We start from the raw sequence: 23,028 nt of genomic DNA on the forward strand, positions 1-23,028 counted from the left end.
ACTTATAAAATTGTATTTTCCAAACAACTTTCTTAGGTTACATCTTGTTAGTCTACTTTCAATGATTAAAATGCATTGTTTCTTTATTTCATCTGCCTCGACTCAATTTTTTTAAATTCTATGACCACAGATACTGTATTAACAACAAAATGAAATGCAGGTCTTCGCTCAAGGGTGGTAACTGAAGGCACACTAATACACCCTTCATTTTACATTTTATCTCCAAGCATGGAGGAAATAGCTCAGACTACTCACAGTCTCAATACACAGCTATAGATTTTTCAACAAGAAGACATTTCAGAACTCACTACTGGATCTTCTCCACTGCCTGGACCCCTAGTAGAGTGAGCACAGAAACATTTAGAAGGAAGATGGAATGACTGGGGCCAAGGAAGAGGGCATGCAGACTGGTTCACAGTCGATAGTACTAATTTGGTGTAACCTAAACTCGACTGAAAAGCAAGCTGGGTTCAGGAGTGGCCTAAAACAGTGAGTCTTTGTAGGTCAAGTAACTCGATCACCCTGTAGAGGATCTCTTCTATTCACTATGACTGAATGTGACAAGAACATGTGTGATCTTAGGGGGAAACGGGAAAGGATAGAGGCAATGGTGAGATGTGCGAGGCAGAGAGACCAAGACAGTATAATAGTACAGAGGGAGCAGGAAGAAAGATACGCTTAAGGGACAGAGACTGAATAAGACTCACACGCGGGATAAAGAGATGTGTGTGCATGAAGAGGAAAAATAACCTACTTTTTGCAAATGGCTTACTTTTTAAACATTAAGGAATGTGGTAAATTAAATATACAATAAATATAGATTTGTTGTTTACTTCTAGCGTTAAATTAATATTAAACCGCATTTTCACCATTTTTAGGTCGAGCCTAGCAGCAGCGTGCATGGGCTGCTCGCTCTGCGAGGCATGCAGTAGTAGAGTATGCTGTGGAAGCCAAGCACACTCTCCTCCTATATTAGTAATTGGCATGTGTCAATGTCCTTTGTAAACGCTGGCTTCTGGTTCTTTAAGAGGCTTGTTAGTACCGCCTTTGTGCCGCCCTGTCTCCATTTCTTACCGCCCATAAGGACTGGACCTTTTACTTCGCTCCTAACACGGCATGCTTTATTAAGTGGGTGAGCACTATTTACTTTCATGACAATGTTGGCTGTCCTACTGCAGGCACAACGTGCTTTGGTGCCTTCTTTACTCCACTCCTCCCCTCCTCCCCCCCTCTCATTTTCCGCGCCTTCCCCTCCTCCCTCCCGTTGTCCGTGCCTTCTCCCCCCACCTACCGTTGTCCGTGTCTCACGCCCTCCGTTTGTCTGTGCCTTGAAATAACCCCCGCCGTCCCTCCAGTTGTCGTGATGTCTAAAGTGCCTTCTCGTCCCCTCCCTCTGCCCGTACTCCGTGCTGCCCCCGCTCCCGTTGTCGTAATGCTTACCATTTGCAAAGCAATATGTCCCTCGTATATGCACAGATATGGCATTAATTCTTCCCCAGATATCGGGAAACATTTCTACAGAATTACACACATTGTTCTGAAGATTTTCATTACCTATAGCGAAGACCCATCAAACAGAAAAGTATTTTTATCCAGTTCTGTGGGTTAGCATGTTTCTAATTGCTTGTGCAAAAGATGTATGTGGAGCACAATAATTGCACAGTTTGACAAATGGGGAGAAATTAGGACAACAACCAGGGTCTAAATAGCATTAGATTACGTAAATGTTTGAAATGTGCCACAAACTCTCCTAAGCAATACTTCCTAAATTCGATTACTTAAATATCTACCTCTGTAATTCCTTTGTATTATACTGTTAAGTTTTTCTCTCACTTTACTTGAGTCACATATTATTGGCTAAGAAACATTTCTGTGATTTAAAACATTATTTCAACTGTTGACCCTAATTTCTGAGCTTTCAAACCTACTCAACATTACACTGTTGTTAAAAACCCATTAAAATGTGCCACATAATATGTTGGCAAGCGATAATAATATAATTCCTACTGCCCATGCCTCAAACTATTTTCTCTCTAAGCACTTGAACAGTAGTTGGTGTTAGTCATTCTACCTAACCTAATTATGCTAAATGGACTGTCCTCCTAAGACTGAAAGGGTGTGTTGGTCTTGCTGAGATGTAAACCTGTGTTCTGCCGGTCTGGGAGGCAGACAGCCAGAACAGATCACTGCACCATGCCACAGACTATGTGAGGGAGTCGTTTGAGGAAGTTCCCAACAGCCAGACGAGGACGCGGAGGCGCTTTTTCAGTCGTGGTCTCTATCATTAGATTCAGACTGAAGACAAGAATCAAAATTCCTTTTTCATCACTTAAAGATATAAATATTGATTTCATTATCTATGTCACATCCATTGCCATTTTAGTCAGATGATATCGGTCTTTTTCGCTTCTCCATCGGTTCCCTCTATAAATATAAGCCATATACGCCAGTGACGATCGGCCATTGAGTACGTTATCATAAGTAATTATACATATCTTCAATAGAATTCTATATATACAAAGGTGTTTATCCTTCAGTTATAGGAAATTGTGTGGCTAGTGCGCCGAAACACGCGTCGAAATTGATCCTATGCCGCAAATCTTTTAACCTTCTCATTGTGTTTTAGTGAATTGTTGATTTGTGTTATTATTGTATATTCTTTTGTCACTACATTAGACTAAGATGGTGTATTATCCTATAAACTTAGGATATGAGTAGTGATATTAGATTTTAACATTTGATGTATTGAAAATTCTTTCTTTATTTTATGGATGTTATTGACCTTATGTTTTTTGAAAAAAAGATTAGCTATCTTTTAGAATAAAGAAAAAAAGCTTTTTTTTTTAATAATTGTGAGTTGGTACACTGTGCAATATAATTTAATTTACTGTTTACTTATTTCGAAAAATACATCTATATTGTGGCATTTATCCTTACCCGATTGCCAAGGAATTGGTTACTCACAATAGTTGTTATATACACCTTACAGGGGGTCCTTGGTATTCTCGAAGTACTACTGAATTTTGTACCGTTTTGACACAAACCTTATGCTCATTCATCAGCCTTAAATATAAATGCCCAATGCTCTTTGTGGCTCAAGTAAAACAAGGTGGCTTAAATGTGTAAAGACTTTAATATCTTGCAATACCAGGAGCATACGCTTTTTATGTGCTGATATCATATGACCAGTAATGAAGTAAAAAGAGAAAAACTGATTTTAAATGGAGAAACTCTGAATAAATAATTTTGAGTTAAGTGTTCCATGTTTTTACGTGTGCTGGAGATGAATAAATAAGACTTTACTGTAAGATGTGGATAGTCTGGATGGAACGATACCCTGGGATGCGTAGCGGAGATAACTACCTACTAACGCATGTCCTGTTTCTACCCCATTCCGTTTCAGATTTTTCCTCAGTAAGGACTTGTTTTCCGAATATCTATTTTCCTTGAAATGGACAAGGTGTGGCCAAGTTCATGAATAATGATTCTATGCTCAACATCATATGGGGTAATTTTAGCTGCAGCCCTATTGCATCAGAAATAAGCTCTTGGTGGCCACCTTCTTCCATTGCTGAAACATGCTTGGGATTTATGGTATGATGAATATATTTGTGTGTAGATAAGAGAAAAAAGCAGGTTGGAGCAGATGAAAGAATAGGAGGCGTCATTTGTAACATCCTTGGTTTCAGATACAGCCACATGAGGGCAATGGACCCCATTGAGAAGTGGACTGCAGTGCAAAATCCAGCTTATAACTGCATGTATATACTTTTCTCCTTGCCCAGGTGCGGAGTTGCACCTCCTTCTACTATGTCATCCACATTAAGCACACAAAAGGTGGTGAGGGGAATGCTTGAAATGAGTCTAACCTATGGCAATCACTTTGGGGTACCTTTCCAACTTACTGTTCTTTAGCCCACCATGCCAACTGAGTTTGGACTGATAAAAAAAGACATACGTATGTGAGGAGGAAAAAGACCCTACCTAGTATAAATTGCTTACTTTTTAAACATTCAGGAATGTGCTAATTAATTGTGCAATTTGGAGCCAAACACCTGACTGACGAACCCTGATTACGACGAAACTGATCTTGGGTGGTTTGTGTTCTAATTCATGGAGGGCACGGCTTGTCTATTCTCACTGGAGCCGGTTTACGACTGATTTACATATGGCTGGGTGCAAACAGAGGTGGCACGGAGGGCAATATACCGAGGGGTTGGAATGCTACGCCAAGCGACTTCCAGTCGTTAGACTTATTGCAAACATTCTTCACATCAACTTTTGTGTATTTGATGTTACAGTATCATTCAGACAGTGGTTGGATGCCTGTTGCCCTGCACTCCCAACTGGCTGATTGTTCAAGTCTTCAAGACACTATAAGGTTATTTGCTGCTCTGCATTCTAAAAACGCATGTTCACATTTGATTAGTCATAGATGTGTATTTTTGGTGATTTTTCATGGCTTACTGTCATTGGAGACACATAGTTTTTTTTTATCAGTGCATACTGATCTGTTTGGGTCCTTTTTTAGGTCTCGCCTAGCTATTGCGTTTACGCAATCGCTATGCGAGACTCTAGTAAGAGGGGCATTTTCAAAGTGCTCCCAAAAGTGGATTGCATGGCGAGCACACGCACAATCACGTGCATCGTGCCGCTATGCAATCCGTTTGGGGAAGCGCTTCAGCCCACTGGCGCCCTCGGCATCATACTTCAAAGGGTCCGCTCCCCCGCCCCCGCCAAGCGCGTGCGCCACGCTCTGCCGCATCTCGCCGTGACAAATTTGCTTTCACTTTCGCGCGGCGGGCGCTCGCTCGCATCCGGAGCACTTTAGAAGCCGGGCTTGTCTTGTTTTCTACGTAATACACATTTGTTCTCTACCTGGCTCCCCTCCTTTTCCTAGGCCTCTGTCTCTCTTACGACCCCATTCCCTTTCGCTTATGTCTGTATTTACTGCTCTCTCTCTCTTCGCTTATGTCTGTATTTACTGCTCTCTCTCTCTCTCTCTCTTCGCTTATGTCTGAATTTACTATCTCTAACCTGTGGTCCCCGTCTACCTCGCGCCCTCTCCCCTCTTTGTGGCCACTCCCTTTCTCGCGTTGCCACCTCTTCCATCATTGTACCTCGCTGTCCCTGTCTTTCTCGCGCCCCCTCCCTTCCAGATCTCTGTGTCGCTGTGTCTCCTTCCCTGTCAGGCCTCTTCTTTCCTCCCGGTGTCTGACATTTGAGGGTCGCTAATGAGCGCCTCCACAGTCCGGCTCTCACTGATCCCTCGGAGGCTGCCGGGGGTATGGGATCCTTTCCCTGCAAATAATTAATTTAGCTACGTGTTGCGTAAGAGCCTAAAAGGCTTTCTGCTGCTACCGTGCTGCTCGGCGGCCATTAATATTATATCAGGGCTGGTGCTGTTGCTGTAGTGCAGTTTCATTAAAAATGTGATCTGTAGCTTTAAACATGCAGCTTTCCATGCAGAATTATGCCAAGTAATTCTTGGTCTGCAAACTCGTAATTGCGTACAGAGATTCCCGTCGGTACCGGAAATTCAGAACACCTGGAACGGCTGCATATAGTTCCTCAATACTTTGTCCATTTCTACTAGTTGTGTTTCATCAGCTTTTAAGAGTAGCGTTCGGGCCACTCCTCCCCCCCCCGCCTCTTATCTAGTCTCCTTCTAGGCCACTTTTTCCATTTTGCTTGGACATTTGAGCCTCGTCTTTTGGCTGCCTCTTTCTCTTCTTAATAATTATACTATAATATAATACTTGGATTTGTATAGCGCCACTAATAACCCGTGGGGGTCTGTAGGCGCTGTCCGTAGGCAGGGGGAAGTGATTTGCCCAGAATCACAGGATGTTGAGCACACGACGAGACTTAAACCTGGATCTCTCAGCACCCAAGTCGGCTGCACTGGCCATTAAGTCACACCCTCCCCCTTCTGAACGTAGCATTTGGACCACTTCTTTGTCATTGACTCGACTCTGGAACACGTCCAGGGCCGGACTGGTAATTTAAAACAGCCCTGTCAAAAAGTATAAACTTAGACCCCATGTGCACCAAGTGAGTAACCCCCAGCACATTGCTCAGTAGGATTTTATGTAGGATAATTTTGGAAAAGTGAAACCAAAAAGTGCATGTTAACTGCTCAATTTTTCAATTATATTTGCCACTTTTACTGACTGCTCCGAAAGGGATTCAAATAAAGATTCCAGTACATTAGTGTTTACGACAGTACCGCGAAGCGCTATTTCGACACAGCTTCTAATCATGCATGCCATGTGCCTGGTGAGAAAAAGGACCTATTTGTTGGTACAGTTATGAGAGGTTTTCTTTTAATGCTTCCATTCAAAAGTCTTTGAAGCTCATCTAACAAGCATTGAAAATGCAACAGGTCTCGCATTTACGTGAGGAAGCTTTTGGCATTGTAAATGACAATGCCTTTTATTTTATGTTTTAAAAACCAAAACATAAATAAAAGGCATTGTCATTTACAATGCCAATAGCTCAAACTCCCGTAAATGCGAGACCTATTGCATTGCAAATGCTTGTTTCACTTGCAGCATTCATTACAGATGCATTTCTAATTGAAAACAGACCGACCAAGGGAGGGACCCGAGCAGGTTGAAACATTTACTTCTCAGAAGCAAAACAAACAAGACATATAGAATCTACACTTAGATGTATTCAAGCCAGGACAAGACTGCATTGGACCAAATCCCCTACAAAATATCTCAGCACCATTTGTTGTTAGCAGGAGGCTCACTGTAGATTTTGAGGTCTTGCCTAGTTGAAAGCACATGCTATGCCTGTAGTCTGGCATGCTGTGGGCTTACCAAGAACATACAGGGACTTGGTGCCTGCCCAATGCTTAACACGGTTTGGCTTTACTGTCACTGTCATTTCCCTGATTGTTATTCATGCCCCGGCTTATTATTCTTGTGTTTTGTCCCTTCCAAGGAGTATTGCCTCTTTACAATCACTTTTGATTCGATGCCTGCTATGACTCCACTGCCTGCTTTTAAAGCCCTGCTTTTTTCTTTTTGATTAAGCACTCCATGAGAGTGCATGTTTTTCCCAGCTGTCGCCTTCCTGTACTTCTCTGAGATCAGGGATGCTGAGCAGCATGGCTAAATACCACTGGGAAAGACAACAAGTCACAAAGGGGAGAATTCTGGCTTTGAGAAACCTTATTACATCTAGTTTCACTTATCATGGTAGTGTGCTAAAGATTTATGCACTGAACACTGTCAATTCCACACTTCTAGCCACGTTATGTCTTATCACACAAACTTTATGGATCATACACTTGTTCATCTGCTCCTGCTTATTCTACCTTTCAGTATGCTTATTTAATTAGTATTAATCATCAATATATTGTTGTTAATACCCTAAAGCTACAGCTTATGTCTGAATAACATACGACTGAAAGGAAGCATTGTTTCCTTAATACTATATTTCACAAAAGGATTACAGACTTGAAGGCTAGGTACAGCAATGTCAGAGAACAAGTGTGATCTAAGTTTTTAACAGATAGGGAATGCGCGGTTTGAACAGACTCTGTGGTCTACTTCGGTTATAAATGTCTAAGTATCTATATCATGAACCTGTTCTGACAGGGACCTTGATTTACCAGATGCAAGGTCTCTCTTCACTTGTATTGTCCTAACAGTAAACGTCCACTGTATAGGTAATAAAGGACCTTTGCGTTACATCTAACAAGCTAACTATCTTAAGCTGACGATCACGATCAGCAAAGAAGTTCCTCATCTTTGCAAAACAGTGGAGTTTAGCCACGACTCGTTTGAGAGTTTCTCGACAAAGGTGTTTGCCATTTTGCATCATCCTGTATCGGATATGCCCTGCATTTATTGTTGGTTCCAGGTGAGCTGGAATGTAAAAAAAAGTGTATTTTGGAGCCAAACTTGCTAGGATCTTTTATTTAACTGGGCTTTGGGTTCTTCTAACTTGCAAAGAGAAGCAATACACAACTACAGATAGCGCTGGTTTGGAGTCAACTGGATGGCTAAGCGAAACTCAGTGACGGTTCTGCAAGATGATATCCTGCAGGGCTAATTCCAGAAATTCCAACGAGTGATGAAAATCACAGCGTCAGCGTCCCAAATCACATTATTTACACGTGCTTTACATAATGTATTTAGTATGTGCGCCTATACTCCCACTTTTAATCGCTTTATCTTTCAGCAAGCCATACAGAAATGCTACTTAAAAATTACCCAACAATTGAGTGATAAATATCATCTTGTTCTAGAACAATAGAACCTCTATGTAGATTTAGAGATTTCAACAGAGGAATTTCTCCCTATCAAAAAGTCAAACCGCTTTCTTGGATAAAAGTGAATGAAGGGGGGGAAGGAAGGAAGGGGAAGGATGGAATGAAGGAAGGAAAGAAGGAGCATAATTGTATAATGTGGCACAATATTGCCTTCGAGGTGTTCTGCTGACATTATAAATACTGAGGCCCAAAGCCAAGTGGCTTGTAAAATCAACAGAATGTTAGAAGGAAATACAAGACAATATTACAAGTTACCCATTAAATACTTTTTATATTACAAGTATATTTTGGGGCAGTTAGTTTTTAAGGGTTTTTTCCAAACCGGAAAATGTATGAATGTGAAACAACCAACTATATTATTGGTTGCAATACCCAATTAAAAACTGAGTTATGGTTCTGACGGAAACTCACCATTTACGTTTGTTTCACAGCTTTTTCTAGTTTGTGTACGCTGAACCACAGCTAAACATTAACTGTGTTTTTTCAGTGAATTTTAAAGGGTTCTTTTCTGATGCACTGCATTTACCCACCCAGATCTGCATGAAATTGAGAATACCAACAGTGAGCTAAAGATGCAAATTTACTTGAATGTTTTTCCTCCCTACCCCTTTAACTTTGCCGCACAATTCTGGATCTGCACAATACCTGACACAACTGCATTGGTTGTAACTTTCTAAGTGGTTTTGCATTTCATTCAGATTTATATATTAGTTACAACGTTTTAAGTTAATTAAATATTTCCCCTACTTTTCACTATGCACATCCATGGGATTGCAATAGAATTGACGTATGAACAAAAAATGTATCCTTTTCATCTTTCTGTCTATTTCTGTGCATTTCTGTCAAACGTTGCAGAGGTTATTAGTAATGAACACTTACTTATCCACCCCCCCCCAACTCTTAACTAGACCTTCTAGCTGGATCTGCATACACTTGAAAATACTAACAGTAAACTCAACATTATAAGTGCATGTCAAATTTCATGTAGTATCAAGGTTATAAGCAAATCAAACATATTCTTCTCACCCTCTTTAACTATGGTGCCCCCAACCTCATTCAGATCAGCACAAAAGCTGAAACACCTGCAGCTGCACCTGCACTGGGTATAACTAGCTAACTGTCTGCCGCATTTCATGTAGATTCATCAAACAGCACCAATGTTATTAGCAAATTAAAAATGCTATTGTCCCCTTCACAGTTGCCCCCCGTTGAAGAACTGGCGCTACACTTAACTTTTCAGTAGTAAACTAATCCTTCTAAATATCTGACAAATTTTGCACAGATGTTTCACACTGTGCCAAATTTATTAGCAAATGAACTACTGCTTATCCCCCTTTATAAACTCTCCACCATTGATGGGTCTTCTCAAATCTGAAAATACCAGGAGCACACTGAGCCTGCTAAGTATATACAAATGCCCATGTATCTTCTTCAAAGGGTGCTAAAGTTATAAGCAAATCTATAAGTGTATTTTCAACTGTCAAGAAATAGAAAAGTGTTACCCCTTTCAAGCCAGGTACCTTTTGAAACACTGATATCTAAAGAACAACTATATGGATTTACACCAAATAATGAAAGGCACACTTTCTGAGTAAAAGTTCAACTTTCTCGCCAAGCGCAGAATTAATCAGTTCAGTGGTTTTTGCTGTAGCTGCAAGCAAAATTTCCTATGGGAGCAAAAAAGTAAAAACATCACCTTTTTACCCGCTGTCTAGGCATATAACTAGATGTGGAGTAAATTCACCTTTTTCATAAATACCTCCCAGTTAAGAGAAAATATTTATTTCAGAAAATGCACATCCATCACACCATGTGCCATACCTTTTCGATAATGTCTGACATCAAACTATCAGTGTGAACAATTTGGTTTTAATGAACTGACTGGCTGTAATTTAAAAATGAAAACACAAAATAATTAAGGCACCATCAAAAGGGTGTTTTGAAGACGGGGATTTAAATGATGAGGACCCAGCATTCACCAAAACCCGAGTAGAGAGAGACAAATTATTTAAGTACACATCACCAATTGTCATTAAAGAACAATGTTTGTCCTGAGCAACATTTGTGAATCCTAAGAAATTGTACAGCCACTCTGGAATTTTGAAAGGCTCGGGCAATGTCACAAGAGATGGTTTGATGCATTTACTAAAAAGTGATGTAAGAGAAAAAACACTGAACGTGACAGAAATCATGTATTGAGAAAAAATTAAAATTGTGTCAAATCTATTTAGGCACCTTAGCGGGCACACTTGGTTAATAGTGCCGAACGCACTAACAGATTGTCCAGTTTTGTCAGGGAGTTTGGCTCATTAAAAGGAAAAGACGACAAGAAAAATAAGGTCTTGAACAGTACCACATAATGACTTAGTTTCTCTTTAATTGAAATTTAGTTAAGATGTACTACGAATTTCATGCTTCATTTTATAATCTTACAGTGTGTGCTACATACACAGTGACCATGTTTTGGTCTGGTTCTGATTATGGCCTCACAGCTGTGGCATCATCAGCAAAACTAAGTACACAAAATGCTGAGCTTACTTGTACACAACAAAAGTACAGACAGAAAAACCTCACATATTTCTACGAAAATCTGGTATTACACAACGCACAAGTTGCCAACTGTACAACATAAGGTTTGGTCCAATTCATCTGCTCTTGTAAAAAAGAATGGAGAATTAATTACAAACCTACCCATGTCGATTCATTACAAACTTACACATGTACAGAGGCAAAAACTCTGCATTAGAGTGAGTTTCACTAGGCAACTTTCCTCATTTTGTTATTTTATATTCTTTGAGCTGTGTTAAAAGAACATGTAGAGACCACCACATCATGCAGCTGACCACCGTAGGTGCTTACTTAAAAAACACGTATCTGTTCCTTAACACCTTTTTTCGTGTATGACCACTTGTTCTTTGTTTAGGAGTATTATATAACTGATAGCCAACAATACAAGCTCACGGTTGAATTCTCCCTGAAGAAGGAAAAAAAGACTCCTGAAGCAGTAGTCAGAACTTGTTGCTATTTAAGCCCTAGGCAAATGCTGTAAAATCTCTAACCTGATCATGAACTCATTAAACTCAACAAAACATCCAAGATATGGCCATACCAGATTATCAAACGTTGTACTGGTGATCACTGCAAAACAGGCAACAACTAAATGGATGGATATTGTACCTTCAGGTCATGAGGAGTGCTGGAACGCCTTGAGTCCTAGAGAGCTCTGCTGCTACAGATGCGGGTGTGAACTGCACTTGCCACACATGGTCCCAACCAACTCTATCACAGCAGAACATCCTCAGAGAGCTAGAGTGGGGCTAAATCATGCAGGAGGAAAGGAAGTGGACAAGCCACTCTGACTGCATGCATCTGCTATCTCTTGCTGGGTGGAATCTGCTCCTTTGAAATACATCCTACAAATCCCTCAAGTACCTATACCCTCCTTTTAAGAAAACAACCTATATGCACTTACAGTATTCCAGTCTCCATCAAAGAGCGTTAACTTAGTTACACTTTCATAAGTATGTTTTTTTTATTGTAATCAAAGGGAATAAACATCAAATACAAAATATAACAGTGTAAACTATAACTTATTTGACAGTACTGAGAAAAATAGAAAAAAAAAATCAGATATTTTCCTGTCAAACAAGAAAAAGAGAGAAAAAGAAAAAACACGTTAATGTAGGGAGTTACAACATTGAAGTTACTTCGACAGTTCCAATTATTCTGACCAACAGCCCCTTAGGTACACAGCAAATGGAGGAACTAAAAAGCGAAAGGCCCAAGATTAGTTCTTATTATCAACCATTTTCCATTTCCCCATATGTACGTTTAAATGTATTCATAGAACGAATACCTCTGGTCATAGCCAGGGCCATCTCCCTTTCATACATTTCTCTTATAGCTGCCCACCATTCTATTGCCCTTGGACGAGTTGGAGATATCCATGCCCGGGCAATGCACAATCAAGCAGTGACTATGATAATGGGAAAAAGAGATATTAAACCCAGATATGTCTCAGACTTATAGCCATGCATGGTCTCTCTTTCTGTTAATTGGAGATCTAAGCGGAGTCGAATCTTCACGATCTGACCCACCTCCTTCCAAAACAGATTCATTCTTGGGCAGATGGCGAACATATGCAAATATCGGCAGCAACCAGACTACATTTAGGGCATCTGCCCATATCCCCTACATCCCTTCTCTTGCTCCGAGCCCAGTGACCTATTCTATCAGGAGTGTAGTATAACATATATATGGTTCAAAATTGCTGCAGTTTTAAACTTATATAATGTACGGATTCATCCAGAGTTTCTAATGCATTGTTAATATCAGATTAAGTAATGTCCCTTGACAGGAGGTTGCTCCATTTAGATGCTAGATTTAAAATGTCATAGGCTCAATATTGGCACAATATCTAGTAAATGCCGCTAATTGATGGCTTCTTGAAGACCCAATGCAGGAATTACAAAGTCAGAGCTTTCAAGTACCTTTATACCCTGCCACCCTAAAAAAAATCTATGATTTGCAGGAATTTAAAGAACAGTCACTGCGGAAGGCCAAATGAAGTGTGCAGGTCTTTAAATGTTCGGAATCCGTTAACGTCATACAGATGCCCTAGCTGATCCAACCCTCGGTTTGCCAGTACGAGTATCCTACCAACGCTGTCATTAAAGACGTCCAGGAGTGATGGGTTTCCCCAGGGGGGAAGCTAATGTGGACCTGAGAAAGAGAGCACTTAGATGACAATTATCGCCAAATATAAACAATATCCCTCACTGTCTTGAAGCGCACTCTTTTAAAATAGTAGGGGTCCTTCAATTCTATACAAAAACATTCTGCTGTCGGGTCCTAGCGTAAAATAGTAGCAGTGGTCTTCGCTGCCTATGAGCAACAAAGTACTGAGACGTCCCACAAAAGAGGCCCAATAGTACAGCTTGAAGTCTGGGAGCTGGAGTCCCCCCTGCTGATAGGGACATTTAAGACGTCTTATTGCCCAACATGGTTGTCTGTACCCCCAGATGAAGCTGCTGATCGCCCCTTCTAGTTTCTTAAAAAAAATAATTTGGAACCTGTAGGAGTATTGCACAGAACAAGTATAGAAATTTAGGTAGTACATTCAGCTTAATTATGTTGCATCTCCCTATAATACTAATGGGTAGTTTGTGCCAATTCTTGAAACTTTTAATAACAGTCTGCAGCAGAGGCTCGTAATTTAATCCTACTACTTCTTCCACCTTTGGGGAAATCCGAACCCCCAAATAGGTAGCTACCAACAGGATCCCGGGATTGCCGAGTTAAGTTGACTGCTGAGAAGGATTTGTGCCTTACTTATGTTGAGCTTGTAGCCTGAGAGAGCACCCCTCACTTATTAACCTCAGATTTAACAATATCTATCCCAGTTGTCGGGTCAGCAGAGAAAACGGCTATGTCGTCAGCATAGGCAGCTACCTTTAACTCAGAGAGACCTGATGGCACAGGAAGTATATGTGTATTCAAAAATAATTATTGTATGAATGGTTCCATATATAATGCAAAAAGTATGGAGAAAGGGGGCATCCCTGACGGGTGCCCAGGTATATCCGAAAAGAGCTAGACTATAATTGTGCATTGACCAGTTTTGCCTTTGTGTTTTTTATACAGAGCATGTACCCCATGTGCAATACCGACCACTCAACCCACCAATGTAGCAATAGGCAGTCCGAGGCAACTCGATCAAACGCCTTCTCGGCATCCAGCAGCACAATCTCCATTTCTAATCCTAGCTTTTTTGCTACATCAAAAGCTACTCTAGCTGTATTCACAGGTGCTGTAGTGTCTCTTCCTAGGATAAACCTGTGCTGCTGGTTTGACACAAGTTCTCACTTTCATAAGTATGTAAGAAGAATGTGTTATTTTCCCCTCTAGCCTTCTGCCCTCTATCTCAGAACTATCTTTCCTAAATTAAAAAAATTAATTACACTTAGAGTTTCATCACAAGTACACATCAAGAATCATACTGTATTACAAAAATATGGTTATCTCTTGCTCATAAAATCGACCAATCTTCTTTTATTCGCAAATTGTGCTTTAATTGTTGCCACAGTAAATCAACAAGAGAGATGATGTACCACAGACTATCAGCTTCCTGTTACTTGGTATCTGACCAACGCGCCATTAAAGAAGTTAGCAACACAGAGAAGAAACCAGAGATAAAATGAAAACCCACAGACCTCTGTGGAGAGACCCCTTGAATTAAAAGAAGACTATAGCCTTGTGAAATGTCTTGAAATTCAAGAAATGAGAGAGTTGTGCTTAAAGGTAGAAATTACAAATAATCACTTAGCAAATATGTAACCATATTAAAGCATCTGCTAGAGAGACGTGGGCTTAATGAGCTGAAGGAACACTCGGGCTTTAAAGAAAAAAATAACAATACAACTAATTGTAAATTCAATGGAACACTAATTCTGCATAAAACTTTTTGGAAAAGTGGCTTTCATTGATTAATAGGTAAAATGAGACTTAATGCACTAGTAGTAATGGGTTAAACAGTAAAGGGATTACAAAATCACTGAGATGTTCACTTGGCCCACAGCACACATTGTACACCTGAAGGGCACTAAATGGTATTGCTGAACTAATGTGCCTCATTCTAGACAAGGGAAGGTTCAACACCTTTTTCTAAATGAAAGATTTGCGAAGTTCACATATTTTACCCTTCAAAAAGTTTCCGAGTTTGCCTTTGCCTATGCAATATTTTGATGATGTGAGATAATTTTCACTACACAGCGCGATCGTTTTCATTTTATTTAAACACAGCTAAGCTGGAAAACCGCTTGCAGACCTTTTCTCTGCAAGTGACCACTTTGTAGCAGAATTCAGCCCATTAAGGCATATGCATGCAGAGTTCTTCTCTGCAAATGTACTTTTTTGCACAACTTTTCTATGCACAATTATATTCTGGAGAAGAAGAATACTTTAAATCCAATTCATGCCATTTTTGGCTGTCAACAGTGCTTCATTTGGGAGGTTGCCGTTGGAGCCCACCGCCCGTTAATTTAGTGACCAACGCTACTTCTTTCCCATCAGACTGTTTCCCAGACCAAGACAGGGAAAAACAAAAAAAGGGGAAAGAAAGAGGAATAAAAAGATCGAAAAACAGCAACAAAGGGAGGAAACTGGGAAGAAAAGTAACCTACAAAAATGAGATAAAGAGACAGGAGTGGCAGGTGGTGGATGAAAGACGCGTGGGGTTGAATCAAAGCTACAAAGCCTTGGTATTCGGCACCTGATATGTGTACTACAGGATGCAGGCATGTGGTCAAAACTTTGGACTTGGAAACTTAGGGCCTCATTATGGTGGCAGTCAAACAAGCATCCGACCGCCATCGCTGTAGGCAGGTGACTGTCCGACATTGAGTTGGCGGTCCCACCTGCCCTATTACAATACAACCTCTGTGCAGGTGGTCGTAAAATGCCTTTTTCTACTGCGGATTCTGCTGCGGTCTGGAGAAGGGCCGCAGCATAGCCCACAGTAGAAAAGAGCACTTTTGAAACATTCATGCACCGTGTTCCAGGCACCCGGTGCATGGAAATGGGAGGTGTGGGGTAATCACATGTGCCCTCCTGGCCAATTAGCAGGGGTCCAGAGGGATGGGGCCCTGCTTGGGGCCCCCTAAGTACCTTTCTGCCTACCTTTTCATGGCGGTGGGACCACCATGAAAATGCAGACGAAAAGGGACATCCTAATCCCTGCAGGGTTGCTTACGTAGGCCTTGCCTCCATTGTAGGAATAAGTGTCCGACCGCCGTCCCGACAGGCTTCTTAATCCTGTAGAAGGCAGCGGTCTTCCACCCCAACATAATCGCTCCGACTGCCGGTATTGTAATCCAGCGGTCGGACTAATGACCTGGATGTTGGACGGACCGCCACCTATGGCCTGTCGGTGGCGGTCCGCCTGACATCAAAATGAGGGCCTTATTGTTTTACAAATTAAAAACTGAATGTAAGCATATGTTTACAACCACAAATAACATAATTTACACATATCAATAATTTCCAAAATTCCTGACATGTATATGATTTTAATACTGCCAATTAATTTCTCCTTCACAAGTGTGTAGAATTTTGCTGCAGTAAAACACAAGCATTGGAGAAGCATGCTGATCAAGGCATGAGTTGACTTTGAAGTTTGAGGGTGACCACGGGGGTGGCATTCACAAATTTCAATCTGATCCTTTGCCATCACTGAAATTGTCAGAGTTTTACCCATGCATAAGCCTGGAGTAACTCCCTTTCCGGGGTTGGAAGGGGAATGGATTACCTCCAAACTTGGTGGGTCTAAAGGGGAAGAGATTTCCTCACTGAGAATTTATTTTCCATATTGCAGATGAAAATAGAAAAGAAAAAATTTACATTTGAACTTTGGGCTGCATTTTCCCCATGTGTAATTGTACGCCAAGTACAGTGATAGAAATGGGATATGTCACTTAGCATTTCCACTAGTATGCCTACCAGTCCCCATTTGGCTCATCTTTCCAGGCATACTACGGGGAATGCATGTGAATTCTCAAAAGTAATAAAACTATATCTGTTTATAGCATTACTACAGTGAGGGAAGTCTTCTTTTCTTTGTGAATCAGAACCGATTTTCTGCAAAGTACATCTTTTGTAGAACCATTCCTGTTAGTGATATCGGCAACATCAACTGTTTCAAATGTCCAGGTTTTCATGTGAATGTTGGCAACGCAAAAAAACTTGGTAAGGTTTGTAAAGTTTTGTATTCGAACTTCAAGAAGGTTACAAAACAAACTTTGCAACTTTGTAAACCTTCTTACAACCTTAACCGCACTCAATAAATAAACTATATCCCTGTTTTACTGGACTGTGCTTTGAACCAAAAACATACTACTATAGTGAAAACAAACATTGAAATCCATTCCTGTGCCATCTATCAATTATTTGCACTGTCTAACATTTCACTGCAAATATATTTTAAACCTGTAGAGAACCTCAACTCTTTGCTGGAAACCGCAGCCAGTCACAGGGAATCCCACAGCAGTGTGAGGAATCCCATTCAGGTGCGAGGAAACCTACTCTGAAGGTGCAGGGAATCAAAGCCAACTCTAGGGCTTCCCTGTCGAGTGCAGGGAATTCTGCCCACCAACATGAATCACGGGCCACTGGGAATTCTTACTCTGCAGGAGCCTATTGAACTCAGAAGGCTGATCCCTTACGGTGCAAGCTTCGAAATGGATTTATTTACTTACATACGATTATCATAACTTTGTCAATGGTTCTAATATGTTTTGGCTTATCTTTTCAGCTAATTGCGCTACTGAAATAACAGGACATATTAATTCTTCTTAATTCCAGCAGGTCACAAAATAGCCATAGGTAAACATCTGGTAAACAGAAGAATGAGTAACAAACAAAAGAATACTTGGAAACACTGCACCACCCCTCTCAGGAGTTCAACTTGCCAAAAGAATGTGTGATGAAAGACTCCGACGTCACCAGTGCTGCCCGTCTTAACATTGTAACACCCGTCGTGTATTGACACAAACCAATCAGACAACTGTATTTGAGCTTTCCTTCCCTCTTTTAACTTTCATTTCCAGCCTCAATGAAACATTCCAGCAAAACAAAACACGTCAATTTGACACCTGTCGGGTAATATTTGCCTTTTTTTGTCTTGACCAGATTCAGCACCAACCTATGAGCCAGAAATTCAAAGCCAAGTCCGTGACTTAAGTACCAAATAAGTTGCATAAACGTGCTTACAGTTCTGTTAAAAAAACACTGTGCAAACAAGGACGCGTTCCCCGCGTTTTATTGCGCCATGACAGGGCTCGAGATCGCAACGAAGAGAGCTCGCGGAAGCAGGTTGATTGGGGTGCACAGCACACGGCAGCCCGAACGGTGCAGGGGCAGCTTGATTTCCGGTTGAAGAATGTTCTGGGTAGTTGGGGCAGTCAGTTCACTGCGCCCCTCGCAGAAGGAATCGTGTAGGGCACACGGTGCATGTATCATTCAGGAGCTGCACAGCCCAGCCGTCCGCCGCGCAGGGGATGCAGGCTTGCTCCACTTACCTGACGCAGGGTGGAAAGCGAGCGACATCAGCCAGTGTGACAGGAGCACGCCGTCACAGCCAGCAGGGAGGGTGGCGCAGCCGGAACTCCGATCGCATCGCTCGCGGGGACTCCTCGGGGGGCAGGACCGGCCGCGGACGGGTCTGCGCCGGTTCCTGTGCCGTCATTTCAACAACGACGTCACAACACCACCCACCAAGTGCTGCTCCGCACGATCCCCGACCGTAGCCCCTGACGGGGGGAGGAGGAGGAGAGGAGCTGCGCGAGCAGCGCAGTCAGCACTCCTCCCGGGGATGGGGTTCCACGCTCCCTACATGAGGGCGAGTTGTTTACACAAAAACACAACGCGATCGTCAGAGGCACGCATTCAATCCGCCAGTGTTGGGGAGTGAGGGCCAGTCATCCCTGTGGTGAATCGTGGTGAAGCCGCCCGCCCGCCCGCCCAGAGTTAGTAACGTCACAAAATAAAGCCGCCCGAAGCTGTCACTGTGCGCCTCACAGGTCCACGGGCAAACTTCGGATTTTTTGCTAGAAAGCAATGCGTCATCTTGTCAACCTAGTGTACAGGAAGGAGACAACCACTAAACTTCCTGTTATGATGTAGTATGATAGGGCTCTATAGAGCACAGCAGCTAAGACCCCTCGGTATCTATGCTTTGATACACGTAACCCACCAAAAAAGGTTCTCGTTACTTCAAAGACTTCGGTCGCCTGCCCCAAAAATACTGGTGTTCGTTATTATTACAACCCACTACAAGTTGTACAGCCACAAAGCAAACTAGAACCTTGCCGCGATTCATGAATGTACACACAAAGTCCAGCTTACATACATGTAAGATGTTCTTGTTGATGCTCTCGGCACTGTGCTACATGTTTAGACATGTTGATTGTCTGACCACCACCTATCACCACGAGTCATCAGTGTGCATCTAGAAAGGAAAATTATACCAATCCGGTGCTATGAATCATGAAAAACCACAAGATGGCAACAATTCTTGCTCGGCGAGTGAGCAGCGGACGTGTTCTAAAGATACACTGGGAATATTTTCTCAAGTATGTACACATTTCGTATTCCAAGAGGACAGTCTCCATAAAGAAAATGTACGTCAGATCTGCAAAAGCGAAGAAACGAACCATTATTGCCGATAACGTATCTTCCTGCTTTGTTTATGTAGCAAGGTATACATCTATTTATCATTCATACTAATTATTGAAGAGCGAGATACACTATGTCGTTTTGTGACCAGCATAACAACAACTCTACAAGAGGCACTTGTGCAAAGGGAGTGGGTGGCGAACAAGTACCTTTGGGGAGGGTAGCTAGGCAAACCAGTACATAGGGCAGGACGGCCAAAAAGGATGCCCAAACTGCACAAGTGGGCAGCGTAGCCAACCAGCACTTAAGTCAATGAGGGCAAAAACGGGCATGCGTCAGGTCACCCAATGCATATTCGGTGCTAGGTGATCAGAGGGACTGGTTGAACTGGGGCATAAAGAGCTGTGTGGCCATGTGGCATATAGGACGCTGACTCCAAGGGAAACATGGGGCAGAGAGACCAACTGGAACACAGGGCAAAGAGACAATTTCGGACAGGTGGAACCAAGGGCAGATTCCTAAGGGGGCAACGTGTCAAGATAGCCACAGGACACTAGGGCAGAGTAGCTAAATGGAACAAGAGGCAAGCCAGCAAAGGGGAACCCCCCCAGACAGGCTGATCAAAGGCAACATGGAGTACTGGAAATCTTGTGTAACTTGAGGCACTGTTATCACCATTTCTGCCAATGTGGATATGTTTGTACTTGCCTTACAACGAAGCTTTGGAACCTTTGATTATGTTTTACTCAGAGAATAACTGCCCAACAAACAACCCCAATCACGTGAAAATATTTGACATGTTGCTGCTAAACAGACCCATCAGTTATTACAGCTGTGACCATGAACCTCAAAAGTGAAAAGGCTAAAATTACCCTTAGAATGACTTCTTCATTATGCATAGCCTGCAGGGTCACTAGCATTGTCAACATGTGTGCTCCAACGCTCAGTGACGGGACAGAAACTATTTCTACTCTAAGCATTTCATAACAGGTAACAAACATGCGGTGTGCATCACCTGCAGCCAAGATCCTGTGCCCTATGCAGATGCGTGTGCATCCTCAACAGTTCCTTATGGTTAAAAGAAGACGTTCAATATTTGGCCCGAGGATGACTGAGCGCGTCTCTATTAGGAGCTACAAAGTTCTCTTTCCTGACTCCTATCCTTAGCCTGTGGAGTTAATCCACGTAAACGACAATAGTAAAGCAGAATACAGCATTTGCAGGTGCATTTATAAGCATATATGTCCATCAGAAACTTCTGTATACACTGCATCGCTTTGGAATGAGGTCGCAAGGGGGTAATGGCTACAAAACGTGTGGGTCCTTCACATGAATGTACTATACATCTTACCACCACATGTCTGGCGAAAGCTTCTGGTTCTGCCTCAGCACTAGTAGAGACCAGAGGCAGGATAGAGGGTCAGCCTGTGCAACGTAGAACAGTGAGAGATGCAGGGGATATTCCGACTGGTAATGGCTGTCTTAGCAGCAGCAGCAGGGCCAGCATCCTCGAGCCCACAGCTGGTCAGCAGACCACAGAGTCCGATTCGGTCAAGATTGAAATAACAAGCATATTCGTTGGCAAGGATATGCGATGTCTCATCAGACAATAACCAATGTGGGTGCAGAAAAGTGGTGGACTGTGTGTCCAACCACGTACTGAAGTGGCCTTTCTCCTACAGAGCTGCTGTTTACAAATAACTTGCCAGTATATTAGTAGTGACTAACTAGGGATCTCTTTATCAGTGCCATGTGGGACGTATCTGACACGTCCCTCCGTGTAAAACCGTAGGAAGTTCAAAACTTCTTTCTAATGATCATGTCCAAAAGCACAAGCTCTTTTAGCCCTTGGCATAAAACAAAAATGACAAACCACCATCTGAAAGGCAATACTGGAGTCAGATGAATAGGGAGGGAGCGGTTTGGATTAACCGTCCCTCATTGACATCACTTGCGATGTGCAGGACGAGGAACCATCTTGTAGTTTGTGGATTGCCGTACCAACTGAGGCGTCGACTTGTAGAAACCAGCAGACTTACAGGAGCAGGGAATAGGTGGTCATGAATGAGCAGACAAAAGGATATCAGTAATGGTTCTTCATGGATCTTCCCCACTGACGTTCCTTCAAAAAAGTGGACAAGTTGCCTGGGTCACCTTTTTGCTCAAGGGGACCTTCTGCTGTTTGAGGACTTCGTGTCCCAGGGTGACCTGCTCCAGGAGGCCCCAACGAGAGTGAGTGGAGGAGGAGACCACACCCCCTCACAAGCGTTAAAAAGCGCACCTTGACTTCCCATCACGCAGGACCTTCTGCTGTTTGGGGACTTTGTGTCCCCGGGTGACCTGTGCCAGGAGGCACCAACCAGAGTGAGGGGAGGAGGCGACCACACACCCTCACAAAGGGTATAAAGCGCAACTTGATTTCCCACTACGCGGGACGCATGCTGGGGAAGCCTGGGCCAAGGGCGGGCCCATTCATGCCAGTGGGAGCCCAAAGGAGGTAGCACAGTTCGACCCTTCTAAAATAACGCTATGCCCATGTAATAAGTCTGCTGCACTTTATCTTCTTTTGTACATTTTATCTTGATTTTTACCACAAGGATTTTAGTCCCAATAATTAGGAGCCAGGGCAACAGAAGTCCCGGGGTAGCCCTTTCCTACCTGCCTCAGCTTGATTCCATGTCTAATTGTGTAAATATTTGTCCTTTAAAAAAAAAAAAAAAAAGGGCTATTAATAGACGGAAATCAATGCTGTTTTAAATTAGGTGGATTTTCCTCCTTGGTGGACTGTTTAGACTCTCAAATATGACTATGTTATAGTGCCATGCATTTTATCTATGTCTAGTTTTATGTCTTGTTGTAACAGTCATTCTGAAAGTGTGTAATTTATTATTATTTGGCACTTGCACTTTAATTGAATTCACCATACTGGGGTGAAGGCCGCACTATACGAGGTTTGACATCGTTTGATCACATAGCCCCCAAGTGTCATGCTGGTGGTTGTTATGTTATGTTAAAATATTTGTAAATCGTATGGCTGCCCCAGCAATGGGGCGTCCCAGCGCTAGTTCCAGAATGAGTGTCAGCTGAAGAAAGAAAGGAGACTGATAGTTAGGCCGCTAATAGCCAGGTTTTCACAGCCCTTCTAAATGACCAATGATTCTGGATGCTCCTGATGGACACACAAAGACAGTTCCAGAGGGCCGGAAAATGTAGCCCGATAAGAGCACCCTCCCGCTCTTGCTCTTCTCACACGAGGGACACATGCCAGATAAAGGTTAGCGGAGCACAGATCACGCTGAGGAACATACGGGTGGAGCAAGATGGATAAAATGGAAGACACCTGGGAGGTGAAGATTCTATCCACAGGGAGCCAGTGCAACCTGTGGATGAAGCTGGAAACTGAGCAGGACTTAGAGAGCGTAAATAGTAGCCACGCCACTGCATTTTGGGCCAGCTGAAGTCTTCTAGTTACTGTCTTATTAGAGCCTAGACACATAGTGTTGCAGTAGTCCAGCCTAGAGAGTACAGTGGACTGGATAATAAACTGGAGTGTATGTGAATCAAAAAACCCA

At 42.4% G+C, this 23,028-nt stretch overlaps 1 protein-coding gene across 4 annotated transcripts in view; it reads right to left on the reverse strand.

The window, feature by feature from the left end:
- BAHD1 (bromo adjacent homology domain containing 1) overlaps positions 1 to 23,028 on the reverse strand; it is a 571,779-nt gene that overhangs the window by 311,599 nt on the left and 237,152 nt on the right. The window contains exon 1 of one of the 4 annotated variants that reach the window (XM_085626873.1): positions 18,361 to 18,565. The exons of the other annotated variants lie outside the window; for them this stretch is intronic. The gene's annotated coding sequence lies outside the window, so the exon portion shown is untranslated. Of the gene's footprint in view, positions 1 to 18,360; positions 18,566 to 23,028 lie in introns of those variants that run through there. 4 annotated transcript variants of the gene reach the window in all.

The sequence above is a fragment of the Triturus cristatus genome, chromosome 9, assembly GCF_964204655.1.
Source record: "Triturus cristatus chromosome 9, aTriCri1.1, whole genome shotgun sequence".
Classification (NCBI taxonomy): domain Eukaryota; kingdom Metazoa; phylum Chordata; class Amphibia; order Caudata; family Salamandridae; genus Triturus; species Triturus cristatus.